We start from the raw sequence: 17,716 nt of genomic DNA on the forward strand, positions 1-17,716 counted from the left end.
GCTGAGTCGACTTAAGGGAGGGGGTGGTGGTGGGGGGCGCCCAGGCCTGGGTTTACAAGAAGACAAATACCAAGGACACGGCGATTACGCAACTCCGCCAGCAGGGGCCAGCATTGCACATCGACGTCGCTGTGGGGCTGAACCTGCACAACTCGGACCAGAGAGCAATGTTCCCCCGTGCAATGACGAGTACAGCGGCACACGAGCCAACCATTTTTCGTTCCTCGCTTAACTCGTTTATTTTTCAATAGCGTATCCCTCTACTCCTCATCCTCAAACCCTTCACCACCTCGCCAGCCCTACTCCCTTTCCCCATCACCAACTCAAACCTTTCCCCCATCAGCCAATAAACTAATGCACCATTGATAATTCTTTAAACGTGCATTGACAAAAGCCCTATATATCAAACATCCTAGATAAGATGCGATAAGCTGCCTCTGGCTGACCAACAATGCAATTATGTAATTAATGTATTGTGATGGCCAGCAAGCCTTGTATGGTCTTTGACTTGCTGCCCTGTTTCTTTTTAATATCACGCACCCAGAGACTCAAATCACGTCGCGCACGTAGCGTACCACCACCACCACCAGCCCCTCCTCCTCCTCCTCCGTGAGTAAAGAAAAAGTATTGGGCAACATATTCCGTCACCACTGAGTCTGGCTGCATCATGTCATACGCAAACACACCACAATCCCTTAACACAATGTTAGGTTAGTGCGCATTCTTGACACACATACACACGCACATAGTGACAAAGATACCCTCCCCCCTCCGTCTAGCCTCATAGACTACTCTCCACGGGCCGATACGACAATGATTCACCGGGGGATTCACTTAAGGCCAAGGGATGCCCAAGACAGATTCCGACAGTCGTGCGTCACCGGCCAGGCATTGAAACTCCAATCTCATTTGATTGTAATGCGATGTGCAAAGTCATTGTGCCCGATCGCCTGATATGAACATGGCACACCTTCTCCTCCTCCTCATTTCAACTTGCACGATTTGTAAAGTCAAGAACCGGCCTTCAACTGAGAGGGGGCCCCCCCAGTGTAGGTGCTTTAGGCAAGTGTCTCGTAACGTGGCTGGAAAAAAATAATGATATTTTACTATCCGGGCCAGGTGTCCCACCGCCTAGAGACCTTGACTCGCAAATCAGAAGGTTGCAAGTTCAAATCCTGGCCAAGGGGTCAATTTAGCCTTCCAATCATCATCACTGTCGGGGTCAATACAATTGGTGCTGGTTCGTGGGATGTTAAAAGGAGTTGTTATATGGAGAGACTGGCCCTTAGCAGAACAAGATGGAATTTCCACCCAATGGTTGAAGGCAACCAAATAGTAAGAAAATTACTTTGTTTTTTAACAGGTAAGGCCCCACCGAGCTACATAGCTCTTTTTCAGAAGCGACCTGGCCACAAATAATAGCTCAACGAAATGGCTTATCATCACGTGGACATTTATAGCAGCCAAATTCTCTAAATCAATGTTGATTCTAAAATGCGGTGGGAAAAAAACCACACGACCACTGGGGAGAGAGAACGAGAGAGACACGCAAACTCCCAAATATACAGCAGGCGTCAGGGTCGGGATAGAACCCACGGCCCTCCTCCATACCAGGCGAGGTAGTTAACGTCTCACCACCGCGGTTGCTGCACCACTGCTTGCTTGCACAGAGGCCTGGGGGACCGAGCCGTGAAGCCGACGGTCAGGGTAGTCGTTCTCCGAGCCGGAGCTCATTGCACACAGCTGCTTCAAAACCATTCTCACCGCGGCCCGTGGGCCACAAAAAAAGTCCGCACACGCGGTGGTGCGGTTGTCCCAAAAAGCTTACAAATGTGGTGATTGTGAAGAAAGAACCTCCCCCGTTGTAAATGTCAAAACGTACATTAAGAGCCAACCCTCGTCTTAAACTCACAAGGGTTGTTGAATGATGTAAATGAGACAAATCGGCGCCCTTGTGCAAACAATATCCACATCTGTTCTCATTTGTTAAGACTGGTGCAGATGCTGGGGTGTGGTGTCTGTGGTGCACTCCAGGAACTCAGAGGTGGAAGTGGGGGCGGGGAGTGTCGCTGGACGGGCATCACTGGAATTACGACTATGACCGAGTGAGTCACTAAAAATGCTCCGCGATCCCTAAGCACTGCAATTCCGGGTCAATTTTAACGAGTCGCCCCATCCCTCTTCACGAACTTGGGAGTTTCAACTACGGCTGCCTTCCTGCTCATCCCCCGGCTGCGACGCGAGTCGAGGTGTCCCCCTGCTCAAAGAGAGACTGCAGCAGCGACGTACTCCCTTAGAGGCAGCTCTCGCTCGGGCCAGTCACGGAAATTCCACATTCTCTTGGCAAGGACTAGTAGAATCCTCCCTGTCTCTCTCTCTCTCTACGAGTTGACCGCTCATTTTAACCAACCCTGGAGGAACGGCAATGAGGCGAGTCAGCCCGTCCACCCGGCACTAGCCGAGTGGACCCCCTTGGATGGGTGTCGGTGGAGTAAACCGAGCGACACCCGGCCGGATCGTCTCCTCCCTTCCTCGCGCTCTCCCCAACTCGCGGCGCGTCGTCTCTCTGTTGTCAGAGACACGAAATCCCACGGTGGAGGGAGTGTGGATGAAACCTGAGCGGGCGGTGGGACCGGCGTGTGGGTGTGGGGGCAGGGCGGGATGGGTGGGGGGGGGTGAAGCTCATGCATTCCAGCTGTGTACCCATCCGGCACCGCAACATGCCTTCATAATCCACACGCCCCAGCACCCCGCAACCCTCTCCCCACCCGCAAACGCCACCGCCAACAGGTCTGACTCCTTTTTTTCTTTTTGTTTAATGGACCATTGTTTTGTGTGCGTGCGTGTGTGTGCGTGTGTGTGCGCCTGTGCGTGTGTGTGCGCCTGTGTGTGTGCGTGCGTTTGCGTGAGTGTGCGTGTTTGCCTGTGCATGTGTGCCTGTGTGTGCGTGCCTGCGTGTGCGTGCCTGCGTGTGCGTGCCTGCGTGTGCGTGCCTGCGTGTGCGTGCCTGCGTGTGCGTGTGTGCCTGTGTATGTGTACCGGCGTGAGTGTGCGTGAGTGTGCGTGAGTGTGCGTGCATGCGTGAGTGTACGTGGGTGCGCGAGAGTGCGCGAGTGTGCGCGCGAGTGAGTGTGCGTGCGCGTGAGTGAAAGCGAGTGCGTGAGTGCGAGTGAGTGTGTGAGTGTGAGAGTGCGAGTGAGTGAGTGTGTGAGTGAGTGTGTGAGTGCGCGTGTGTGTGCGCGCTGGGTGCAGATGGGACGGAAGACAAGTGTCGCAGCGGCAGAAGCTGCTCGCCGCCTGGGGGGGGTTCGATACCAGACTAAAAACGACGTTTTATTTGACCAGGTAAGGCCCACCGAGTTATTATATAGAGCTCCCCTTCAGAAGCGACCTGGCCACAAAACGATAGCGCCCAAAACCTCCGATTAGCAAGGTTGGCTACGTACGGTGCGAAAGAAGTTCAACGTACATGCAGCTCAACGAAAGTGGCTCACAACGTGGAAATTTATAGCAGCCACATGCTCTAAACTCACGTCGATTCTAATTGTGGAGGGGGGAGGGGGAATCGGAGGACCACATGACAACTGGGAGACACGCAAACTCGCAAACTCCGAATATACAGCAGGCGTCAGGGGTTGGGATCGAACCCACGACCGCCTGCGTACCGGGCTAGGGAGTTAACATCTCACAGCCAGCGCGGCGCCCCGATAGCCGACTCCGCTGCGGCGGTCGATTTACCCGGTGAGCTAATGCACGCTGTTTAATCTTGGATGGGTGGTGGTGGTGGTGCGATTTGAACGTTCCCCTCGCAATCTGAAGGTTGCGCCTTCAAATCCCCGGTCAGGGGTCAACCCCGAGCAATAATGTGGGATCGATAGAAACAAGTACCACTTTGTGAGACGTCGATAAGTGGTTGGCTGCCCTGTGGAGAGACTGGCACCTGCCATGGGAATGTGGAATTTACACCACTGCCTCCTCGCAGCCACCCAATGGAGATGAGGAGCGCTGCCCTCCATACGACTGCACGCGTGAGAAAGGAGACGCTGGGATATCGTTAATCAAAAGTGCGCCGTCTGCGTTAAAGTGAACTTGATGAAGAAAGACGCTGCCAACGTGTTGTAATGATTCTCAAGAGTTCACCATTGCGAGCCAAATTGCGTTGGCTCAAACCTGTGCAGCAGCAATCCCCGTGATAACTAAAGGGTTGCCACTTCTCGCTCGCAAGTGATCAATTTGAATCGTAAAAGGCAATCGCGCGAGACAAGAGTCGCGTGCATTTGCAGTTATTAACTCGGCGCAGTTGGGAAGATGCACTGGAAATGAATGCATTTGAAATGTAGTGGAAATTGCATTTTCTGGAGTTTTCATGAATATTAAAGTTATTGCCGTCCTGCGTTCTTAACGACATTCGCAAAGCGCGTGCTTGTGCAGGCGGTCAAAAGGAACAGAAAATATTCCACGATGCAACCCGCACGCGAAGTTGTGCTTTTCCAGTTAGCGAGCGCCTGTTAAGGCTGGCACAGCATGGTAGAGATTCAACAACGTCCATCGCTCATGCCCTGGATACTCAATTTCAGGCAGGTCAACCAACCTAGCCACCCCTTCCCCCACCACATACAGCGGGCTCCGTGACGCGACCGCGGAGCTCGCGCCAGGCTCGGTGCACGGAGACCACGTGTGGAGCGACGGAAAGCCAACAACAGACCGGAGTGACTTGCGCACGCGCCACCCCACACTCCTGTCCCGTGCCCACCTCGCACGCACGACGCTCCGTGGCCACGCTGCGAGCGATTACGCCCGCGACGGCTCCCTCACAAGGACGCCGCCTTCCCTCCCCCGCCCCCCCACTCTGCCTGCAGAAAAAATTAGCCTCGCAAAATCGGCTACAGGCCGCCCGCCGCAGCCGAAGCGCCGTGCGCGCACCATTGCGGTAATGCGATTACGTGCAAAATCACGTTCCGGCTGCCCAGAGTCTCATTTAACTCGAGGCAAAAAATAACCCGTGTAATACGAAAATAAAGAGCCGCCCTGTGGGGTTAACTCTATTCACAGTGATGCAAGTTTCAAATTGAAAGTTTGGTTAGCCTGCTTTGATTCCCAATCCTTAAAACGACCGCCATCCTTGACCAGAGCAGGATTCCACACCAACCAGTACCTCTTATCCTGCAGGGAGTCAAAAGTTTGAATCGTAGCGAGTTGGAATCCCAAGCTAGTCTGAATCCCACAGCCAGTCTGAATTCTCGTCTAAAACTATGCAAAATGTAAACGGTTTCATTTTACCAGGTAAGGCCCACAGAGCTATAAAGCTCTTTTTCAGATGTGACCTGGACAAATGATAGCTCAACGAAGTGGCTTATCACGTGGAAATATATAGCAGCCAAATGCTATATATACATGTTTCTAAATGCAAACTTCAAATATACAGGCGTCAAGGTCGGGATTCAACCCACGACCTCCTGCATGTCAGGCGAGGTAGTCAGCCGTCATCCCAAGCTCGTCTGCGTCCCCCAAGTCAGAGTAAGAATCCCGCATGAGCATTCCTTTCCCATGCCACCGCGTAAGTTGTAAAAAAAAAACTTGGCATGGGTCCCACATCCCCAAGGCAGAGACGGGTGTAAGCACGGGGCCAAACTCCACCTCACAGCAAGAGGGCCCATTTCGTCATCAGTGATCCGTCTGTTCCTAGACCCCTTGGTTTAAGAGAAATAAGAAAAAAACTCGCACTCGCTTGTAAACACCGACGGCAAGGAAATGCAAAAAAAATGTTGTGCGACCACTCATTCGTGTGTCCATTTGCTTATTCACTCACTCGGTGACACGGGCGCGCGTACACTCACCCCGTACGCGCAAGCGGATTGCACAATTAGTGCCGAGCACTCGGGAGACACGAGGGCAATTGTGAATGTGTCATATTTGGGATGGGCTTTTTATAACCTCATCCTCCCATGGTGGTGTCCCTGGCACAATTAGTTAGTGATTACCGCACGCACGGCCAAGCGAGTGTGTGTGCGGCTGGTTGTTGGAATGGGACGAGCTTATTCAAAAAGCAACTTGTACGCAGAGAGGCAATATAACACTACGGACTTACTCATGTATAGTAATATATATAAGCTAGCACACAAAGATAACATATATCCAGACATTAAGACATATACAAATACGCACAAACACATATGTACAAAGATGCAATACCAGAATAAAGATTAACTCTGAAGTGACACAGTACAAATATATATGACTCAATGTAAACATAGATTCCGTACAAATATAAACCATCTCCCTAACAAAAACAAACACATAGACATTGCATTCTACATAAACTTAAGCCTTACTATTCATATTGATGCACATAATTTGATACACAATCATGCACGATACAAAACCACTCCTGGAGAGGCACATTCAGATCGATGTTGCTCTGTCCATAACGTGGAAGTACACGCACGCACACAAAACCACTCTTTAACACACAGGTACACATTAACACACGCACACACTAAAACGCATTTATACACACACATAAAGCACTCATACACACACAAAGCACTCAAACACACACACACCATCTGGGTAGGGTGCCACGGTGGCGAGATGTTAACTACCTCGCCTGTTGTACAGGGGGTCGTGGGTTCAATCAACACCGTGAAGCTTGCCGTATATTTGGAGTTTGCGGTGTCTCGCTCTCCCTGTGCTTGCGTGGATTTTTCTCCGGGCCCCTCGTTTTTCCCCCCTCCAAATTTAGAATCAACATGCGATGAGAGTATTTGGCTGTTGTGAATTTCCATGTCATAAGCCTACTTCGTTGAGCTATCATTTATGATGGGCAGGTCGTCTTCTGAAAGAGAGCTATATTGCTCAGTGGGCTATATGGTTTAAATAAAAAAATTATACACTCACCTCCGAGTCATTAACACGCACACCCACACTCACACCCACACGTACGCAGGTGGCTCAGCCAGCCAGCGTGGCACGTAACGCACAGTTTACACTAAACAGACTGACGTGTTTTCTTTTCCACTGGGAGTCATCAGCAAGCCGCAATTCCTCCACCGATGCGGGGGCCGTCCCCCACAATGTTGGTGCGCCACCCGACGACGACGCGCGTGTGTGTGTGTGTGTACACTGCACACAGAGGAGGCGAAAGACTGGTAACTTCATAGCGAGAACAGCGGCGGAAGATTGGTAGCGTGCTCCATCCCCATCCTTGTGGGGGACTGACCAAGGCTGTAAAACTGCAGCGTTCTACACTAAAACTTAACTTGTTTTTTTACCAGGTAAGGCCCACCGAGCTATTATAGCTCTTTTTCAGAAGCGACCTGCTCACAAACGATAACTCCCGCACCTCCGATGAGCACGGTCGGCTACGTACAGCGCGGAAGAAGTTCAACGAACATACGTGCATCGCCGTAGGCCGCGAATCCTCGGGGGAGGCCTTGCAAAAGAGTAAATAAATCTCAATGGCCATTCAAAGGACAAGACACACACACCCACACAAGTGCACATAAACATGCGGAGGTGATACATATGCAAATCACAAAGGATATGCGGACAGGTGAACACACAAACAGTGGAGGCACACGCACACAGGGTCAGGAAGTTACGCACGGCTTATATTCCAGCGAGTAAGAGCTCAAAGGGAATAACACTCTTTGAAAGGGACGGTATCGAAAGTATACACGTAATATTTAAACGTGAGAAAAATCGAACGCAAAATGTTTGTCATTATTAAACACCTAAACGAGTGTAAACTTAGGATTATGGGACTGTGGGGGCAAGTGCTGTTAACGAGCACCGATTGGTTGCCTTTGTGTTTATGTTCACATACCGCACGAGGGACTCCATTTTTTTTAAAGTTGCAGTCAACCCAAGTGAGGCCCAGGTACAAGTTGTGATACCGCGTGCCCACTGATGTTCACGGCTGTTAATCAAAGCCAGCTAGAGCGCGTACTCTGCGTGAACAAATGCACCACACACACACACCTGTGTATGTGCACACACACAGACAACACGTGCAACCACCAACATTCACAACCACATGCACACGCAGGGCAAAAGCACACGTGCACCAACACACACACTCTGCCACTGCACTACGAACCTGAGGGCACGAATTATGTGGGCAAGCGACTTATGATCCAGTCCAGGGACTCCCCCCCCCCCAAGTCAACTCGGCCTTAAACGGGTACTCGGTGCGGCCCGTGAACATCAGCGCTTGCGAGGCAAAGGGCAGCCGTTACCGCCTCATCGTGCGCCGTGTCGGCCTTCATCGTTGCTCACACGCAGCAGAGAAAAGATCGCCCATGTCGCCCACAAAAGGCTGTTGGGGGGTAAATGCTGTTCGCGCCACACATATGGAATTAAACACACAGCACACACGTTGCGGATCTCATCAAGGAGCAGAAACCATCACGCAAACTCCGGCCATCCTCACAGCGGCAGCTTGCCGCTGGCCATCGAACAAAGACGGTGACTGCATCGCGCGCACTTTCAGATGCGCTTCTGCGGCCGTCTGGAACGCTCTTCCTTCCGATGTTAGGAAGCCACTGGGAGCTATGCACTTTTAAATCACCTCGATTGAAAACTCGTTTCTTTAGAACTCATTTACTGTTTAGTTTGTTGTCCATCCCCCCGCACCTTCCATTAGCAGGGCTGACTACGTACAGTACGAAAGAAGTTCAACAAACAGCCTGAACAGACTGTTGGGGCAAGTGCTGTTAGCGAGCAGCACCTATGAAGGCCGGCACGGCGCACGATGGTGTGGGGTGGCCAAACACCACGCCCGGCCGCCTTTGTCTCCCAAGTGGCGATGTTTACACGCCGCACCGGGTACTCAACCGAGGCTGCCAGTCGACCTAGCGGAGGGCCCATGACCGGTTGAGATAATGAATCGTCACCGGTGTCGGCTGAGTGGGAATCCAACTCGGGGTTCGCGGGGTCCGTGGCGCGGCGCGCTAAGCGCCACCACGCCGCCGCTCCCCACACAACACACGTACCCTGACAAAACACGCCGCACTGCTGGGGTTCTGACGAAGGGGGGGGGGGTTGTGTTGGGGTTTTTCAGTTGCGGGAGGTTCTCACCGCGACTCGTGGCGCGCCGCGTGGGGCATGGCTCCAGGTGGCAGAGCAAACGTGGACACACACACACAGAGGCTGCTTTGGTTGGTGGTGGTGCGGGTTAGAGTGAGGGTTAGGGGGCGGTACACACTCCTTGGGGGTGGTTTATGTGGGTCGCATTCACTGCGGTTGGACTTTAGCCGCCGTGTTAAAGGCTTTGTGACGTCACGCACACACACACACAGAGAGAACACTCATAAGTAGCAAGCCTGACGTGTCACTCAAACATGCAACAAAGATAGCGAGTACACGCTTAGGCAACACGCATGCTTGTAAAGTGCTCGTGTACCTTGGCTTGGGATGACGCGCGTGTCACACGCACATACGTGCGGACCGATATGCACAGCACATTCTCATTACGGGCAGCCAAATGCTGTATGCAACGCTGCAACACGCACACACAGCCCTTTCAAATCACACAGACAATAAAAACACATACAGTGACATACAGCCCACATACCTATTATATACGGCTGACAATACACGCATACAGTGGTACACACGCAGCAAAGATGCATACACGTAGCCCATTCAAATCACACACAGTATAGACACACACACGCGCACAGTAATATACACAAGCTGTCCACTGCAATCACATAGATAACACAACGAATGTGACTCACAGACACACAGGCTACACACACGTACGATAAACATAACCGCTCACTGACAACACACACACACGTAAATATACATATACAGGGCCACCCACACACGAAACCTACACCACACGTACAGTGTGATACATGCAGTCTGTTCACGTGTAGCCTACTACACCGTACACATGACACACGTGTTGGCAAGTGGTCGTTAAAATGAGTATGAAGACTCGTATAGCAAAAGGGCAACTCTCTGCACAAGCGCATTTACACACGAACTACACACAACATCGACTGGGTTATTACATCATCATCATCATCGGCCAGGGTCAATCCACTGCTGGATGAACACCTCCCCACGCAGACACCAGAAATAGACAGACCACACCACACACAAGGTACCCACCATTCTGCTCTTCAGATCACTTTGTAGGCACCACAGACACACTTATTATAACACGTAGGGTACACGCACGTTGACAAGCAAGACGCATGATGAGTTGACACACACACAACCTGTACACACACACACAGCCACAGAACCATAGCCTGCACGCAGCCACACACACACCGATAAGATAAATACAGCACGAACGCATTTATACATAGCCTGTGTACACGCGCCCCATTGCATTCGCACAGCCCACGACGACACGTTACACAGGTACGCACAGGCGTGTACATGCCCTAAGCACACACGTGCACACAGATGGGCACGCAACACGCAGGGCAATGCAAAAAGAACCGCCGGTCGCCACGGCGCTTGTGCCAGGCTAGGTGCACGTGAATGCACAACACGAGAAGCGTTGCTCGTGACAATACTGTACAGGATCATGTGCAGACACACTCACCGTACACACACACACTCACCGTACAGGCACACACACACTCACCGTACAGGCACACACACACTCACCGTACAGGCACACACACACTCACCGTACAGGCACACACTCACCGTACAGGCACACACTCACCGTACAGGCACACACACACTACAGGCGCACACACACACACTCAACGTACAGGCGCGCACACACACACTACAGGCACACACACACACTACAGGCACACACACACACTACAGGCACACACACACACTACAGGCACACACACACACTACAGGCACACACACGTGCACGCATGCGCCGTACAGGCGCATGCGTGCACGTACTGCATACTATAATGGCAATACACGATTACGGACACTATATATAGACACAACAACAACAACAAAGATCCCCCGCACAGCCTCTAAGTAGACTGTTGGGGCAAGTGCTGTTAGGGAGCAGCCCTGTGGCGATGTCTACTACACACCGCACCAGCTACTCAATTCGAGGCTGAGTCGACCTAGGGGAGGCCCAGAACCGGTTCAGATAATGGCCACCGGTGTTGGCCGTGAGAGGGAATCGAACTCGGGTCGCCGGGTTCGTAGCGCAGCGCGCTAACTGCTACGCCACCGCTCCCCACTGTGTGCATGTATATGTATGTGTATGTATGTGTATGTGCGTGTGTATGTGCGTGTATGTGTTTGTGTGGGGAGCGTGTGGGGAGCGATAGTGTAGCGGTTAGCGCGCTGCGCTATGAACCTGGCGACCCGGGATCGATTTCCGCTCACGGCCAACACCAGTGACGATTATCTGAACCGGTCCCGGGCCTCCCCTAGGTCGACTCAGCCTCAAATGAGTACCTGGTGCGGTGTGTAAACATTGCCACTAGGGAGACAAAGGCGGTCGGGCGTGGTGCTGGCCTCCATAGGTGCTCACTAACAGCACTTGCCCCTACAGTCTGTTGCAGTCTACACGGGAGATCTTTGTCTTTGTGCACACAACACACCAGAGCAGCAGCAGTGAGCTGCAACGACGCGAATCTGAGCAAGGGAGTCGTGGACACGACTCTGCTGCAGGCCACAGCCCTCGGCCAAGCAGCACCACCATTCCGCCTCCACTAGCAACACCACCTAGCAACACCACTCACCTAGCACATACCACTCACACTCACCACTCACCTAGCACACACCACGCACACTCACCACCACCTAGCACACTGAACACACACCACGCACACTCACCACCACCTAGCCCAGCGTGTGTGGTGTATGTGGGGTAGTGTGTACGTGTGTGTTGTGTGTGCATTTAGTGTTGTGTATTTCTACGCAGTGTGTGGTGTTGTATCGAGTCGGCTGTGTGTTTGTGTAGCGTGTGTGTAATGTTTATGTGTGTAGTTTGCGTGGGTGGTTATAGCGACTTCACCGCAGCCCACCATACACACTCTGCTGTGGATGCATTTCTTGGTAAAAACACAACACATCCATCGCACTTTCACCTATTCACATTTAATATACACCTACCAACGTTAATGTATATGCGTCCCAAATGTATCTTACACATCGTTACGCATATACATATAAAGTACAGTATTTGCACATGTATCTCAGTCGTGCAGAAATACTACGTGTGTGTATACAGTATACACATGGGTTCAAGGTACAAATCAAAACACAAACCCAACCCTCCTCCTATAGACTTTGCAAACCCATTTCTGTCTGGAGTTGAGGCCAGCCACGCAATTCCCGTCTAGCCAACAGGGTTTCTTGAAAAAAATATATAACCGTGGCAGAGTTTCGTTTTTTCTACCGAATTCTCGCAGAAATCATCTCATTGTCATTACTGAGGGTTTGTATGCAGCCACACCACCGATCCCGGTGCCCGTGTAGATGGGCCCCAAGCAATCTGTGGCAGATGCCGTAGAACGGCAACACCCCCCCCGTCCCGTGAACATTAGTGGTGCATCTGTCAGCACATTGACAAACAATGTTTGGTGGGGGCACGGCCGCCACCGTTTCTAGATTTCACCACGCTTCACGACACCGCCAACCACCCACTACCACCATCAACAACAAACAATGGCAACAGCTGTTAGTTGCGAGTAGCACAGCAGACGACAACGAGCACCGGCAGCCGTGAGCGAATCGGCTTAGTTAATGACTACGCTGTTGGCCACTGAGATGATCAGAGACGTTGTAGAACACACACACTGAACACACACTGAACACACACACTGAACACACACACACACTGAACACACACACACACTGAACACACACACACACTGAACACACACACTGAACACACACACACAGAACACACACACACACTGAACGCACGCACACTGAACGCACGCACACTGAACGCACGCACACTGAACGCACGCACACTGAACACACGCACACTGAACACACGCACACACACACTGAACACACACACACACACTGAACATACACACACACTGAACATACACACACACTGAACATACACACACACACTGAACACACACACACTGAACACACACACACTGAACACACACACACTGAACACACACACACTGAACACACACACACTGAACACACACACACTGAACACACACACACTGAACACACACACACTGAACACACACACACTGAACACACACACACTGAACACACACACACTGAACACACACACACTGAACACACACACACTGAACACACACACACTGAACACACACACACTGAACGCACGCACACTGAACACACGCACACTGAACACACGCACACACACACTGAACACACACACACACACTGAACATACACACACACTGAACATACACACACACTGAACATACACACACACACTGAACACACACACACTGAACACACACACACTGAACACACACACACTGAACACACACACACTGAACACACACACACTGAACACACACACACTGAACACACACACACTGAACACACACACACTGAACACACACACACTGAACACACACACACTGAACACACACACACTGAACACACACACACTGAACACACACACTGAACACACACACACACTGAACACACACACACTGAACACCCACACACTAAACACCCACACACTGAACACCCACACACTGAACACACACACACTGAACACACACACACACTGAACACACACACACACACTGAACACACACACACTGAACACACACACACTGAACACACACACACTGAACACACACACACTGAACACACACACACTGAACACACACACACTGAACACACACACTGAACACACACACACTGAACACACACACACTGAACACACACACACAAGCACGACATTGCACGTATCACAAAACCGGTTGCGAACTGCTCTGCACAAATCACAGAGTGCGTGCATTCTGCATCCTTTAACTCCCCACCCCCCAATCTGTATGTCATCCACGTAAGCATTTGGATCACACATGCACCACCACCACACACACGTTATTCTTTCCCTACAGTAAGTGTTATTATATAATACACCATTATGTCACGTTCCGTATGGCAATGTTTGCCTTCGCACCCATTTGTATGGCGCTGACGTCGCCAATAGTCCGAACAACAACAAAAAGCCTTGCAAATCTACAGTACGCGTGGTGCACACATTGCAAAAGCGCGCAGCGCGAGTCCATGAAAAACTGCCATGGACTACGCACTCGGCACACAACGCATAATAAATATTGTATTATATGCATTACATGCATTGCACACATACACAACACGCACTGTCTCAACTCAGTCGTGAATGTGGAGGCACATCGCACCGGCATGTCAAAGTCTATACGTGCTGAACACGGGGCATGCATTGGTCACAGCTAATACGCATTCAGCCCTTGCAGCAGTTAGCAGCAGCACGTACACACCAGAGACGGAGGCGCAGAGAGAAACACACGCACGCAGCAGCAGCTATCTCATTAGAATCCCATTACAAGTTAACAGGTCAATCCGGACTAAGCGTGGTCACAACCACCGTCTTCTGGTTCTCACCTATTCTCGACGCAAAACATGGATGGGATTAATCCGGGAGAAAGGCAATATTGCTGATGCCGATATCGTTGCTCGCGCTGACGATGTTCGTGGTGGTGATGATGATAATATCCCGGGCGATTCGCGCTTTCACACACCATCCGTTCCGACCGCTCGCCCGGGGGAGCCTCTCTTATACTGCCCGCGAAGTCGCGAGCCGCCCTTTATATAACGGAGCCGGAGTCGGTGGCGGTGGGGGGTGGAGTGTGTGGGGGGGCGGTACACTCGCCGCGAAACCACGCCCCACTTCGATCACCCTCCCCTCCAATCAGAATGGGGAAGGGAGGGGGTGCGGACCGCCCACTTTTTGTTAACGCCCCGCCCATGCGCTGCGGCGGGGCGGGGGCGGAGGGGTTGGCGCGTTCCGCCGTGAGCCGCCGCCGCCGCCTTCGTGCGGTGTGATGCACGCGCGGTGTGGTGCACGCGCGGTGTGGTGCACGCGCGGTGTGGTGCACGCGCGGTGTGATGCACGCGCGGTGTGATCCACGCGCGCAGTGATGCACGCGCGGTGTGGTGCACGCGCGGTGTGATGCACGCGCGGTGTGATCCACGCGCGCAGTGATGCACGCGCGGTGTGGTGCACGCGCGGTGTGATGCACGCGCGGTGTGATCCACGCGCGCAGTGATGCACGCGCGGTGTGATGTACGCGCGGTGTGATGCACGCGCGCGGTGTGATGCACGCGCGCGGTGTGATGCACGCGCGCGGTGTGATGCACGCGCGCGGTGTGATGCACGCGCGCGGTGTGATGCACACGCGCGGTGTGATGCACGCGCGCAGTGATGCACGCGCGCAGTGATGCACGCGCGGTGTGATGCACGCGCGGTGTGATGCACGCGCGCAGTGATGCACGCGCGGTGTGATGCACGCGCGGTGTGATGCACGCGCGGTGTGATGCACGCGCGGTGTGATACACGTGCGGCATGTTGTCGCGGGGCTGCGCTCAGGCTCCATCCGCACGCTGCTACTTGCTGCTGCTGCTGCGTGCAGTGTGTGTTGTATGATGTGTTGTGTCTTTGTGGTGTGTCTGTTGTGTATGATGTGTGTTGTGTCTTTGTGGTGTGTCTGTTGTGTATGGTATGTGTTGTGTCTTTGTGGTGTCTCTGTTGTGTATGGTGTGTGTTGTGTCTTTGTTGTGTGTGTGGTGTGCAGACTGATCGTGTACGGCTACGAGTTGTCACCCTTACCCTCTGTGTACACAAGCGACAGTGTGTGTGTACCGTGCACGCGGAGGGCTACTCCATGACATCGCGAGAGTAGTTACCGAAGATCACAAATGGAACGTTTAAAAAATAAAAATAATAAACTCCCCAGCAGTAGTGTGGTGCCACTGCGGTCATCCAGAACAGACCACGTGCAACCTTTCACGCCCCGATCCACAAACACCGAAGGGATGAGATCCACTCATCACGGAGATCCACTCCGTGATGAGTGTCAAATTGTCAGGCGTCGTCTCTGCATCGACATGAGCAGCCCGCCCGTACGCGCCAAGAAGAACCGACGTGCCAGCCACACAAAGCAGCCGTAGTGTGGCGGCGGTCAGCAGCGCTACGAAACCCGGCGAGCCCGAGTTCGCGCTTGCGAACCGGTACCTGGGCCTCCCCTAGGTCGACTCGGCCTCAAAACGAGTACCTGGTGCGGTCGTGTAAACATCGCCACTGGGGGAGACAAAGACGAACCGGGCGCGGTTGCTGGCCACCCACCCCCTCGTGTGCCACAGTGCCGGCCTTCATAGGTGCTGCTCGCTAACAGCACTTGCCCCAACAGCCTGTCAAGGCTACACGGGGGATCTTTGTCTACACAAGTCAATATCTTTTGCGCCTTGTGCAATAGTAAATCAAAGCAATGTGTTTTCTGTAATTACTCCACTTCTGGATGAATGCTTCCCACGTCGTGTTGGTCAACGGAGTTGCCATAGAGAGACGGGACGCATACCCCAAAACGCTCGACAGAAAGTGTGACCACGTTTCATACCGAATGGATTTGAGTGTGAGCCCGAGGACTTACATAGGGGCAGGGGAGTGGAATGGGGGGTTTCAGACGAGATCGACAGGGGAGGAAAATTATCGATCGACCTCCCAACCGAGAGGAGATTGACTGGAGGGCTATGGCAGCTGTATTGTTCGAGCGCAGAGGATGTGCGGGTTTCATTTGACTAGACTATTTACCTCCTCGCGTTAGCTGCAGGTTAGTTGGTGGCGAGGCGTTAACTACCTCGCCTGGTATGCAGGAGGTCGTGGGTTGGATCCCGACCCTGACGCCTGCTGCTGTATATTTGGAGCTTGCGGTGTCTCTCTCTCCCCGAGGTCGCAAGGATTTTTCTCCGGGTCCTCCCGGTTTTCCCTCTGCATTTAGAATCAACATCACGCGTTTAGAATGTTTGGCTGCTGCAAAACAATTCGCACGTGATAAGCCACTTCGTTGAGCTATCATTTGTGGCCAGGTAGTTTCTTAAAAAAAAGCTACATAGCTCACTGGTCCTTACCTGGTAAAATTTAAAAAAAAGTTTCATTGCCCCAGTACAGGTTCTATTATTACTCACCACTGATGGTGTCCGTGGTTGGGAGTCAAACTTAGTTGACCGAGGTCATAGTGAAGTTACACTACTTTAAAACATCTAAAGTAGTTAGTGACCAGAGAATTATTAATTTTCAAAAGTAAACCAATGCCGCCAGACAAATGGGAATAAAAAAAATTGTTTGGGACATCATAATTGCATTCAATTACATTGCCCGATAGGTCCCGATTCCCATGTTTAATGTTTATTCATTTGTACCATATTTGACATTTTGAGGTAACATTTTTAGGAAGAAATAAGATACAAAAATTAAAGTGTGCCGAGTTAGGAAATACAAGTTAGGCTGCATTTCATTCCACATGACTTAAAGAACAGCATTTGAATGTACTTTGACAAACTACCTTCAAGTCCTGTGCACTGCAGATATGAAACTCAGATATACCCTTGCTGTATGTAATAAAACCTGACCATTTTCAGCTGTGGGGGAGGGGGGTTATCCAGTCTTGCCATACTCAGAGCAGCTGCATTTTCAGAAGCGACCTTGGCCACAAATGATATCTCAGCGAAGTGGCTTATCATCACGTGGACATTTATAGCAGCCAAA

At 51.9% G+C, this 17,716-nt stretch overlaps 1 protein-coding gene across 1 annotated transcript in view; it reads right to left on the reverse strand.

Moving 5' to 3' along the window:
* The window catches only part of LOC116947032 (activated CDC42 kinase 1-like), a 323,232-nt gene that overhangs the window by 12,753 nt on the left and 292,763 nt on the right, over positions 1-17,716 (reverse strand). The gene's annotated exons all lie outside the window — the stretch shown is intronic.

Source organism: Petromyzon marinus, chromosome 28 (genome assembly GCF_048934315.1).
Source record: "Petromyzon marinus isolate PM22_M1 ecotype Great Lakes invasive population chromosome 28, UKy_Petmar_22M1.pri1.0, whole genome shotgun sequence".
NCBI lineage: Eukaryota > Metazoa > Chordata > Hyperoartia > Petromyzontiformes > Petromyzontidae > Petromyzon > Petromyzon marinus.